We start from the raw sequence: 13294 nt of genomic DNA, 5'->3' as shown, positions 1-13294 counted from the left end.
GATAGTGATTGTTCCAGAATGGGAGAGGCATTAGGACTGAGGACTGCAGAAGACTCTTGTATTTCAGAAAAGGCCTTGATCACAAAGCCACCATACTCTCCCACAGGATTAGTTGCCCTTAGATTAACCTCATTAACAGTAATTATAAAGTCTGACACATTTCTCTGTCATTATCTCTCTTGTATCATGTCATAGGATTTCTTTCCCCTGATAAAGACAGAAGTCTTTTTATCGGTCTGTTGGATTAGAGACCAGAGTTTTTCACCATGTTATCTCTCAAGCTTTTTTCCTCCAATGTAAACTGGCCAGTTTTAGCCCAGGATACATTGCAGTGATCAAAGTTTAGTATCTCACTTTTGTCAGGCAAATGTGAGATGAAAGGGACAGCTAGTTGTTGTTCTGATAGTAGCCTTAATACCACTGGGGGTAAAACTGTGCTTTGTCTTGAGACTGGAATTCCAGTCCCATGGTTTTTATCAATCTTTATTGAGTGTGGGCCTGGAAAAATGTTTTCCATCTTATGAAATTTCTGTGTCTTTTTTGGGAAGGAGATTGCTAGAGCACAGCTGTCCTGGTGATTTGAGGCAAAGATTAAGTACCAAGAGTCTTGTGTTCAAAGCAGGGTGGTCAACCAAAGACTTAACAGAGGAGAGGAGCTAGAAAGTGCATATACACTAATTAAATTTGTTTAAAGGATGTTGTGTCCAAATGGCAGAGAAAGGATTCTGTTCAAACCTGGCAAATGTGAAAACTGTGCTGAGATGCTCTTAGCTATTGTGGATCTCCAGCACTGAAATCAGAGTGAAACAGGAATTATGGCACTGGGACTAAGTGAGCTTCTTGATTATGCAGTCCCCATGCTGGATTTAAAGTATGACAGTGGATATTAATTTTTCTTGTGGTCAAAGATCAGGAAGCAGAGGGAAACCAGAGCAATGCTGTAATCATTAAAGCCTAAGACAGAGAGATGATACCTGGAGCTGAGCTATATTAATTGTTCCCTCCTGCTCCATAAACTCAGTTTATGTTATACGTGACAAGACAACAGGAATTTTTCCCTTCCTCAGTTTGATTGTCACTTGTAACCAAGGCAGGCCCCATTTGTTCTCAAAAAAAAAAAAAAAAGAAAATTTATAGGCCCCTGTTGTGTATACTCCTCTCACCAGAGGGCAATGAAGTCAAATCTGTTAGTATAGGCTTGTCTAGGTCTGGCATTACGTAAGCGATGCCCCCTGTGTGCTGAAACCCAAGAACACCACCTGACTAGGCAATAGTATTTGAATAGAAAGGTGGCACTGGGTCAGGGTGACTCCAGCACAACAGGTGGCACACAGATAAGCAGGCTGCCCCAATTGTCCGCAAACCAGCATGGGATACCAGTGAGAGGACTTGGCAACATCACTTCAGGAGTAACTGGCATTCACACCTACTTTGTGGCAGATAAACTTATCGGGAGTCTCAGTAAATCTGCTTCCAAAGTGGCTTTAATAACCTGCATTAATAAGCCAGGTGCATTACAAAAACAATGGGATTTGGTGGCAAGACACTTCCATTCCAAGCAATTGGATTCAACCTGAAGCACAGTTCAAGAGCAGAAAAGCTGTGACAGACAGAAGGCCTGCAGGAAACCAAATGGGAAGAGAGTAGAGCATCAGCTGCTGCCTGTCCTTGGTGGATTTTATAGAGGGTTGATGTGAACTGATCGAATCAAAAGTGAATGGGAGAGGTTAATGAATGCAAAGAACTGCATTTGTAATGTCTTCATTTTTCCATCACCTTTCTTCATTCTCTCCAGAGCGCTGCTATTCCATCTCAGAGCAATAAGCAGCTCAGCCAAGGACTGTCATTTTGTATTCTAGTCTGACCCAGTATTTTGCAGGGTGCCAAACAACCACAGTGTGGATGCCTCAACCCTCCCCCCAGCCCCAACACACAGAGGAGCATCTATGCAAAGCCTTACAAAGGCTTTCAAATGTCCTGCAAGTGGGACAAAGATAGGAGGAAATAGATCTCTTCTCAGTTTTCAAGAGTCCATTTAAATTTTTATACTTATGTGGGTGAACTGGGGTTCTCACCAGCAGGCTTTGGGAAATGAAATTTTTGCTTTTGTGTACCAACTTGACTTTAATTCAGGAGCCCCATCACAGCTAATATTAAGCATTTGACTTGGAGACTTTTGGAGATGAATGCGTTTGGAGAGTGTTTTGAGGGAGAGTGTTTTGAGGGACAGTGACTTTCTGTGAAGCCTTGTGGCCAGGTTACAGCTGAATCTGAGCCTGTTCAAACAGGTGATCCTATTTCTGATCAGAGTGGGCTGAGGGCAGGACAGGCTATGGAGGACCAGCTCCCACTGCCAGTGACACTCCTAGTGTAACTAAATGGTGTGTTGCCTTGCAGCTCTTGCTCATACTTGTGCTGTGGTGAAGGATTTTAGCCTCTGGAGCTATTGATCCATCAACATGCATGAACACAAAAGGTGTATTTGCTACAAAAGCACTGACCTGGGAAGATGGCGGCTTGGCCAGGCCAAGCTGGGGTGCACCCGCTGTGCCTTCCCTACTTGCCACTTGATAAATACCCCACTCCTTCCCCCACCCTCCTGCCCATTTTCCACAGCAGAGAGCAGACACAAGGGGACCCTTTCATCTTGGCACATCCCCTTGCTGATTAATGTGATGCAATGTTCCCACAACACCACCACTATGCCGGCCATGTAATTAGGCAGGAGATAATGAATGCTTCAGAGACTATTCAGGCAGCAGTGCCCGCCTCCCTGCCGAACAAGCTCCTTTCTCAGCAGTGAAGCCAAGTGGAAGGAGCAGCAGCAGAAATGCCATTGGTGCTGCGCTTAATTGTGCAGGAATCGGGGGCTCTCGCAGCAGAAAATAGAGTAAGGGCCAGTGTGGGAGAGATGGGCAAGGGGATCTACTCTGATATCTTGGGGCCAAACTCTTTTTTGTGTCTGTTCATGTGTTTGACCTTATGGCAGGAGAAGCCTTAAATGTGCACATCTCTGGTTTTGTATGTGTGTGCCTTTTTTGTTTCAAATCATTAGGGAAAGACATCATTTAATAAGCATAGGAGTCTGTCTTCTCTGTAACCCAGAGGCAAAGATGCTGGTGCTACTTAGTGGCCTTTGAAATGTGGGAAACACACTGGGGACACAATAGGCTTATTCTCTTTTAGGGGGCTTTACAGTTAAGCTGCCATTGTCTGGCTAACATTAGCAAGAAAGATACTCTCCCTTCTCACCGACCTCTGTGTGGACTCTGAGAAAACAACCAATTGGTTTAAAATGCACTGTCCAAATGCCTTCAGATCAGCGAGAATAAAGCCAGCAAGGAGCTGAAAGTCTGTCTCATCAGCTGGAAACCGAAGAATCTACTGTCAAAGGTCTTAGCAGAAATTCAGTCTTCTGCTCAAATTGCTTTCTGCACTTTTTATTATTTTGTTTGTTGATGCAAAATCTTTTTAGACCTCATACCTGACCATACTACCTACTAAATGTAAGCAGTGCAACCTGCTGTAAGCAACAGGTAAAACTCATCATAAACTGACTTCAGTAATTATAGCTGAAGTTTTGTGCTCAGGACAAATAGGTAGAAAACAGCTGTTGTGATAGTGATGAATCAGGGAAGCTCAGTTTCTGTGAGGATTAGGTTAATTTCTGAGCAAAAGGTCACTGGAGAGTGGAGTACATCAGAAAGCAGAATTTACAAGTTATAAAATAGAACAATTCATATGCACACTCACATTTAAGCCTACTTCACTCCAACAAACTCTAAAGCCATAATGTGTCCTTTTGTAAATAAGTAGGTTCCCAGGCAGACCCACTGATCACCCTACTGAATTAAGTGACAGACTCTTTTGTGCATCCCTCTTAAATGACAGATGGATGCAAGTTATATTATTCTATTGCCTAAACACATTTTCTGATCAATTTATATATATTGTGTTGCATGTCACTGCTGTGTATTTTGTCTATGCATCAGAAAATTCTCAGGCTTTCCTAGTATCTATAGTGTCAAGAAAAGAGATTTCACTGAGAATCTTATCATGTTGCGAAAGTAATAGTAGAGTTGTGACCAAAAAATAAAAATATGGCAGGGAGAACAACTCTTACAAAGGAAAATCAGTTCCACTGGTATCTTCACAGAGCTGCCTGGTGGTATGCATAGTCATGTGTCTCCATGTCGTACAAACACACTGCACTTGTTTGTGCCATGCCATTGTGTCCTGAAGCAGATGCAGTTTCACTGTAACCCCCGGATCATGTGTCATTTATTTCTCCTCCCTCTGTCACATGCACAAACATGGCCTACAGACTCTATGTGTGACACAGAGGAGGGAAACATGACACGTGATGAGAGCATTACAGTGCTTCTAACATTGATGGTCAGCATTTTATTGGTGTCAGGGACTCAAAGTTTAAGAGGCAAAAGAACCACTCAGGAGCCCCATTGTCCCTGCCCAGAACTGGGGAAGAGCTGTGTACTGAAAAGAGATTCAACTGTTTTCCATCTGTCTATGCTATTTGCCTGCATGGAATAATGCTTTAACACCTAGGTCAGTAGTTCTCTCAGCATGATGTCCTCCAGAGGAACATAGTGTGAGCATTTACTCTGATTTCTGTCCTGGACCTATATTCAAGAGTGCCATTCCTGTGAACAAACCAGGCTAAGGTAAAGATATTTGATTATCATGCTAACAGCTTGAGGCAACATCCTATAGCAGTGAACATGTCCAACAGGTTTCAATAGGAATGAAAGCGAGCACAAGTCATGCAGGATCTATGAGACCAGCTTACTCTCATAAAGTAAGGTATCTCCTTGGGAATCTTGCTTCCCTCTGCCTAAGTTAACAAAGCAAATTGCATCAAACTCCAGCATGCACTGCACATCTGGGAGTGAATTTTCCAGGACAAAAGCCATTCAGTCACCGAGAGTTCAGTGACATGACCTTTCTCAGAGCAACCCACAAAGAGATTGGCACTTCTAGAATTATGTGATTTTGACAACATCTGGAGTTCAGTTGTCTCCGATAAAACAGATGTTTCACTTCTGCTGATCACAAATTTCTCCCCATGTTCACCATTCTAAGTTCTGTTTCAAGTAGTATTCAGCCAAGAAATGAACATAAATTTGCTTGGAAACTGTTCCAAAGAATCTGCTATGTGAACTGAACTTCAGAATGTTTTGCTACTTTGCTTGCTCTTGATAAGCTCTGAAACCCATCCAGATCTCTAGTTGGGATGGAATCTCTTTTGCATTTTTTCTATCGGCCCAAGTGATGAGAGGACCATCCCAGTGAAACGCTGATAGTGTAGGAGGAAGAAAAAAAGTAAAGGAAGAGTCTGTCTGTTTTTCCCTTGCTGTTACTCTAACAAGAAAAGAATAATGCAGCAACCTACACTCCCAAATTGTGCTAAACCTGGACCATATTCTGGTCTCTTATGGCTGTTGCAAAATATATCAAAAGATGAGTTAAATAAGAATAATGATAGTAAGTAGCACCACAGTCATGGAGCCTTTGCTGGGCTCTTGCTGTGGCTTGTATAGACTTTTAAGTTCCTGCAGACAGAATGTAGTGTGTTAAGAAGTCAATAGCATAACAGTTCATAATTCAGTTTTCATTTGCTTTGCATTTTACCCTTTTAATAAGAGTGAAAAGCTAAAAGAAGTTCTCTTCTGGCGCACCATAAGAGGTTCACCAACCATTTCTGGAGTGTTTCAGAGTTGAGGAACATCAAAACTGACACAAGAAATTAAACCAGAAGAAGGGAGACATGACCAAAGTACATCTCCAGCAAACCTCAGCACCTAGGGCAGTATTTCCACACAGGTCTGAGCAGGTATGGGAAGGAGTGCCATTTGTGCCAGGTAGAGTGCTGTGACTGTAAGATGACAGTTTTACTGGGAAATAAAAGAGAGAAAAGGGAGCAACAGGAGGCCTGGCACAGTACTGAGCTTAGTCCTGACTCTGCACCCCAGCTCTGGCATCAGTACAGTCCTCTGGCCCTCTGCTCCCTGTCCTCCCAAGCCCAGTACAATACCAGCCACATGTGAAACTACTGACTCACACCCATGGCCCAGACAGTCTTGGTTTTACCTGTATTTGGTTCTCCATGCAGCACTGCATGATCATGTTCTTGTACAAAATCCTCTCTTTTAAGTGCTGCAGTTTCCCTCTGTCCTAGCCTTGCATGACAACCCACTGCCCATCTGAAAAATATATTTCTACTGCTACTAAGTACTTCCTATTAGTACTTCTTCCTCCTACTAACTTCTCCCCAGTATAAAACTTCCCTGCCTTAAAAACAGACTGGAGCAGGAAGGCTTTTGGAAAAAAACAGTGATTTTAGATAAGCAACTGCATAACCAGCTATAGCAAGGGCACAAAAGAGGGGCAAAAGCAAGCTTATAGGCAGCTTCTGCACTTGCCAGCCATAACAAGCAGGTGTTTTGCCAGAGCTGAGAGCTCATAAATAAGGGGACACTAAAGAGTTAAAAAGATTTCAGGGAAAGCTGGGCTGATGAGAGAAGGGGAAAAGAGGAGGAGCAATCCTCTTGTGCAAAGATTTTCCAGAGCCTCCAGAGATCAGTAAGCCCTAGGATGCTTTTCTTTTAGATGTTTTAATTTAGGTGGTTGGAATCTAAATCGATAATGATTTACCCTAAAATTGATGTATGGGGACAGGATATAACTTGTCATAGCAATCAGAGCTGCAACAAATGACTGAAATTCAACCCTCAGATTCAGCCTAAAACCCAGGCTGAGAGTGAGTGCATCTTGCAGTCATATTCAGTTATTTGCTGTGAGTCACTAAAAATTTGAGATCTGACAAGGTGCCAAAATAGCTCAGATATGTACCTATATGTGTCACACTTACTCATGTCTTACCAGTTCCTAGTAGCCAGCCTTTCTCTCGCTTAATTTCATCTCACTACCCAAAGATATGCCCCTTGTGCGTTTATTTTGTTAATGAAATGCTAGCTTTATTGGAATATCAGCTCTGTAGGGGTTGCCAGGACATATAAAAAAAAACAGCCATAAACAATGTTCATTATTATTGCAGTGCAGTGCCAGGTCTGGTACTGCTTCCAAAAAGTAGGAAAGGGAGAACAGAATTTAACATGTCCCTGACCTGTCCAGAGGGACAAAACAGAGAGCTTTTATTTTATTTGTTTCTACAGTGACTCAGTCTGTAGTAACTGGGTTAAAGTCCACTTAGAAACGAATAGAACAAAAGGCCTCCTGTTAGTGCTGGACATTTTCCCTCTTCAGATATCACCAGAAGGATTTTTTAAAAAGGAAAAAGAAAAAAAGCCCTCTAACAGAATGCAGGAAACCACAAGCTTATGGGAATGTAGCAGCACTTTGGAAAGGAAAACACTGCCTCAGACTTTCATCTGCAGGGCTTGCACTTTTTTCCCCATTTTTTCCTTACCTTCTTTTCATCTCCTTACAGCTAGAAGCATTTGCCAGGTCAACACACAGCCTGGAGGAAAGGCTGGTGGGGAGAGCAGTTAAGTTGCAGGGGGCCATTGCCAGATCCCAGACAGAGAGGAAAAAAATTGGCTTGTGCAGATCACTGTAGTCTGCAAAGGGACTCCATCATAGAGGGAGAGAGCTTTGGTGCAGCTGGAACTTGCAATAGTTACTTGCTAGACTCAGGGTCTTAGCAGGGTCAGAGCCCTGGATCCTACAAAGTGGGGGAAAGGGGCTTTTTAATATTTTTTACTTGTTATGTCTAGTCTCTTTTTTTCTTCTTTTTTTAGCTTACTGGCATCTAAGTAACAAATTACATAATGTTCTCTAAGACTATAAAAATAGCTGAAATGCTTTCTGTATTCTATTCTAAGTATTGTTATGACATGCCTATATTTTCATTATAAAGAAAACATTTTCCAGCAAACATTCACTGAATTTCATTAATTTTCACTTCAACTTCTTCCTACGGAATGTGAACTGGCAGTAACAGAGAAAGCATGTTGAAATTTTATTTTGCATATAAGAACGATCACTTTATTGAATCTTCCAAAACTTTACAATTCCTGCAGCTCCCAAATCTGAGGAGAATTGCAGCTGTCTAAAATGAAATGGGAAATTGAAATTAAATATTCTTTCTTGCCTATAGCTTTAGCTATTATTATGATCCTGTTTAGTACCAAAGACCATGCTATTTTTTGTTAGGTGAGCTTTATGTTGACCTAGATCAGGGAAACAGCTTGGTAAAAGATGTAGTGTTGGGTGTAAGGGAAGAATGGAATGCATAGCCAGAGCTGTACCACATAAGCCAACTGTTATTTTAATTTCAGCTGCTGCAGAACCATAATCTCCGGTGGTAAGCTTTGGAGTGACTTGACCAAGACCGCATTGCACATAAGCACTTACTTTATTTAGGTAGTCGACTGATTCCATGCTGAGTTAGAGGAGTTTGTCTTTTGTGTTCATAGTTAATAGGTAATAAGAGTCGACCTTGCCATGCCTATTTCACTGAGAACTGAAGACACCAAACAGAAAATTCAGTCTTTGTAACAAATTTCCATTGATAATACTATATGAATCAGTTCCCTTGTAGTACTTGGTAATGTGTTATATACAGCGTCTCCTCTCCAGGTAATTTGGGCTGGTTTCCATATAAGAAAAAATAATCAAAAATCAAATGACTGGTTTTCATTCAATGTGAAGTGAGTTATTCCAGATACAAGTGGACAAATTATCTTCTGAAAAGCATCTAAATTTTGCTTCTTAAACAGCATTTTCATTCAAATAATAAAGTTCAAATATTTTGTTTTCTTATACAAACTCTTCTGCCTTAGCCCTCTCTAGGCTGAAGAATTTGAGCTCTCACGGCCTTTCTTATATGCCAGCCCCTAACATTTTAGGGACCCCCACTGGACTTCACTTCAGCTTGCAAATGTCTTTCTTGCAGTGTATGCAGTGAGCTGGACACAATATCCCAGTCTTTGTTGACTAACACATGGTTAAAAGCTATTTTGCCCTTAGTGTGATCACAGCCAGTCACGGTTGAAAGCATATTTTAAAACCCCGTCCAGAGGTAGAAAATTAAGCCTGACTAGCCAGGGTGTTTTAAAACACAGTTGGGACTACTTACACTGAAAAATTCCAACATCTTACAACATGTGCTAACTAACACATTGTTTAGCACTTAGATAAGAAGTGTGATACTTCCTACCTGGATAGTTTTAAGTCCAAATCTGCGTAGTTATTATAATGTAAATATAACAGTTAAATTTAGCATCATCCCAGTAAACAGATGTTCTAATACAAAACCATATTCTAGTGTATATGTGGTGACTTGGTATATGATGCACTTCAATTTCATCTGTATGCATCAGCCATCCAGTTGGAAATGGAAACATGCTGCTGGTTCATAAGGGAGAAGGCTTGCACAGCTCTCGGGAGTAACCGGAGCACATCATTCTCTGCTGTGTCACTGTAAAGGCATTTCATTGCCATGCGCCGAAAGGCATTCATTGCTTTTTAATGTCCAAATCGTCCTTGATAACCAGCACTACCAACACCAGTGTTCACAGGGAACAGGGAATGGAGAAATTCCCTGAAATTTGTTTAAGGTTCAGAGCTTTTAACTCCACCTTCCTGAGCCGAAAGAGAAGCGTTTTTTCTCTGCTCCATCTGGTATAGCTCTCTGGAAAACTTCAGCTTGGCCCACGCCCTCCTCAGCCCCTGAACTTTGTAATTTTTCAGCTGCCAGAATCACTAACTGCCCAGTTTTATGTAACTCCAAGTATCTGCAGTGGAGCTGGAGAATACACACATGGAGGAGGTTTTGTGGCTTTTAAGCTATGCCCAAAAGCTTGCCTTTTTTTTTCTTTTTTTTTCTTTTTCTTTTTCTTTTTCTTTTTCTTTTTCTTTTTCTTTTTCTTTTTCTTTTTCTTTTTCTTTTTCTTTTTCTTTTTCTTTTTTTTTTTTCTTTTTTTTTTTTTTTTTTTTTGTGGGAGGGGGAAGAAGAGGAATGAAGTAGGAATACACAGGACTTTTCAAAATAGAATGGAAATTCTGTCTACTATGAGCTTTGCTTTTGAAATCCCTCTTTTTTTTTTTGCAAGGGGCTTTTTTTCAGGAAGAGGGGCTTGCTCTTATATTTGATAAGTGTAAATACATCCATAATAATTTTTAGAGTTTTTTGGTTGTTTGTGTTGCCTGTTGCTCAGAAAGCTAAATCCAACTTGTTCAAGCTATTGTCAAAGTCTGTATAGCCAAAAGGGACCAGTGATTTTCCCCAGCCCCAACTAGCAGCTTCCCAGATGAATTGCTGCGCCTGAGTTTCTGCAGCCAAGCAAAGCAAACAGTCATGCAGCTTTTGTGGCACTTGAAGCTTTTTATTCCAGTACCACATAAAAAATGGCAAACACTCAGAGAAGTCAGGCGGGGCAGGGAGGCTGCATTTCCAGGATCTGTAACTCCCTTTTCCCTCATTCACTTTCAAATTGTTTGCAAACCCCGAGTCAATTTTTGTGTTGGCCATTTCAAACTAAATACTTTGTGGTGGTGTGTGTGTTTGTATGTGAAAGGCAGCAAACTGCAAGAATGAGGCTTCAGCACTATAATAACAAAAGAGCAAACAGCCTAAGAAGCCAGGGACAGCCCTGCAATAAATTAGTGTATCCAAAGCTTTAATCGCAAGTGACCTAGCAATAACAAATCAGTGTATGCCTGTGGGTGTGGGAGAGAGATGAGAAGAAGTGAAAGAGATACATTCCCAGAAGGGCAGAGAAAGAGAACAGAAATATTGAGGTGTGGAGGAGGTAAACAGGAGGAGCATGTACTTTGATTGTGTTGTTTGTGCATGTACATTCTAAACAGTTGAAGCTTTCTTCCTGTTTCCTACAACATGCGGAATTTCATGCATTTGCCAAATGTTGAAACAGGAGCAAAAATCAGCATCTGTTCCTCTTGAAACACAATTAAAGCTGCATGAAAACAGCAAACTGCTAATAAACGCAACATCCAAGCCACAGTTGATATCTGCAGGCTAGTTATGGTACTAGCGAGGAGCCAGAGGTAAGATGTCATAAGGGGATTAAGCTCAATCATAAACAAAATGGAAGTTTACGGGAATAAATTGTCAATAAGTTTGGTTTTAAAGGGATATGGTTAAAGAGAAATACCAAACTGTGCATAGCAGAGATATGTTAATGAATTGCAGTCTTTCCAATGATAGAATCAAGTAAAATTGTAGATGTGGAGGTATGATTCTTTTGCCATATAACTGAAAGGTCATCTCGCAGCTTGCAAGACAACCTTCTTGGGTAGGACTACTGTGTGTCTCCCAAGGACAAAGAGTGGCTGAAATAGCAGGAGAAGAGTGGACGTGCGTACAAATAGAGTGATTCATGACTGTGTGTATCCTGTGTCCAGGGGAGAGACAAATGTGTCAATGCAAACAAACTGCTTCACAATCCTTAGTGAGGTTTTTTCCTGTGACCCCTTTGGGGCCATGTTGGTGCACAGCCTGTGTGCTGGAGGCTAAATTGGTTCCCTAGCACAATTAGTATTTAAAGACATTAATAATTTAAACCTGTCTGCCACAGCTCCATTTGATGTGACTGGGGCTCCTCCCCAGGCTCTAATTCCCAAAAAAAAGGGACCGAAGAGTACAAGGACAAGGCACAGTGAGTGCTCAGCTGTGGAACACCTTACTTGTCTGGGTATGACTATGGGAGAGCCTTCCAAATGGACTGAGATTAGTGTTTGGCAAGAACAAGAGTTACTTTACTGAAGTCCACTTTTTTGTCAGATGTCTTCTCCATGTTGCTGTTGTGGAGCCAGAGTGGTTAGGGGTCAGAACAAACATTGTTCTGCTTGCTTCCCATATCTTCTAATGGCTTTTAAGGAGGTTGATGAGTTGTTGGGTCTCCCTCATGTAAACAGAGCCTGCATGTAAACAGGGTGCTGTCTGGTGTGTCCTTAGCCAGTGCCAGGCTCATAGGGCAATAGACCCGACTCAGAAGGCTGTAATGGAGGTAAGGACAATGCTGGAGTTTACAGCAAACGTCAGGAACAAGAGAGCAGCCCATCTTTGGGGAAGGCTATAAATTTTTGCACATCCAAACTGGAGAAAGGAGCGAATGGCTGTATTTGTTTGCTCCTTTTCTTCCAGGGCTGACTTGGGTGGCTGAGTGACTGAAGTCACTATATACTGAACCTTACACATTCCAGACAGTGTACTGATCAAAGCTGTCCATGGATATTGGTTGTGTAGAACTGGGAAGTGGTGCCCTGTGTGTGTTATCACATTAAAGGCTTTTTTCTCCTGAATCAAATTTGGGCAGTGTACTGGCACAGGACTCCTTCCCTCTCCACCCTGCCCAGGCCAGCTGGCTCATGGCTCTAGAGTTTGGCAGATATGTTTTGGGCTGGGTGCATATCAACGGTGTCCACCCTCTCTTGAAATTCTTAGTTTTACTTGAACTGCTGTTGAAAGAGTAGAGAGAGTTATTTGTGCAGAGGATGAGGAGAACTGGAAAGATAGAGGAGGTCCATAAGTGCAGCTTTAAGCACACATGCAAAACTCCTTCATGGAGGGTGGCAGGAATGACAGAAATGACAAGAGCAGCGGGTTTGTCATGTGGTGCTGATAAGAGGCAGAGGGCCAGAGCCTCTCCCTGAAATTGCACAGGAGAGACAAGCCAGGCTCCCTCTTACTCCCCAGTGTGGGATGGCTTCTGAGAGGTCGGTCCTGGCAAGACACATCATTATCTTATACTTCAAGGCCAGAGTTGCCCAATGTCCCCTGTGACCTGGGAGAGGTGCATGCACAGTGGAGGGCAGTCTGTGCACCCAAAGGCTCCCAGCTTCCACTACTGCCAAGTGGAGGAAGCCAAACTGGCTTTGCTTTGTGGTGCCAGGATGCAGCTCAGAGGATGTGCATATATTTTTCTAAGCTACGCAAATTGACACAGCAAACAGTCCCAGCATGGGAGGAAAAGGTAAAACGTAGTGACCTCATTTCAACAAAAAAACTCATCATGCAGAGAAGTTAGTAAAAAGCACGGTGATTAAATATGTGCCAGCAAATAGCTTCAAATTCTAAGTCACCCATGCCCAAAAAAAGCAGTGTCTGTGCCCATTTGGGGGAAAAGACAGTGTTTCATGTTTTTTCTTTTCAGTCTGTGCAGCCTCTGAATCCTCAACAGCTAACTTGCTTCTTTGGCCTTCCTTACCAGAGGTAAAGAGTTAATTTCAGGAAGAAGGATAATTTCTCTCTCTTTGGATGATAAAAATTATAGGGAAAAATCCCAGTGTG

At 42.0% G+C, this 13294-nt stretch overlaps 1 protein-coding gene across 8 annotated transcripts in view; it reads left to right on the top strand.

Annotated features, from left to right (window-relative positions):
- The window catches only part of RAD51B (RAD51 paralog B), a 424230-nt gene that overhangs the window by 322391 nt on the left and 88545 nt on the right, over positions 1-13294 (top strand). The gene's annotated exons all lie outside the window — the stretch shown is intronic.

The sequence above is a fragment of the Taeniopygia guttata genome, chromosome 5, assembly GCF_048771995.1.
Source record: "Taeniopygia guttata chromosome 5, bTaeGut7.mat, whole genome shotgun sequence".
Classification (NCBI taxonomy): domain Eukaryota; kingdom Metazoa; phylum Chordata; class Aves; order Passeriformes; family Estrildidae; genus Taeniopygia; species Taeniopygia guttata.
The sequence above is the reverse complement of the archived record's forward strand: the minus strand, read 5'-3'. Positions and strand labels throughout refer to the sequence as shown.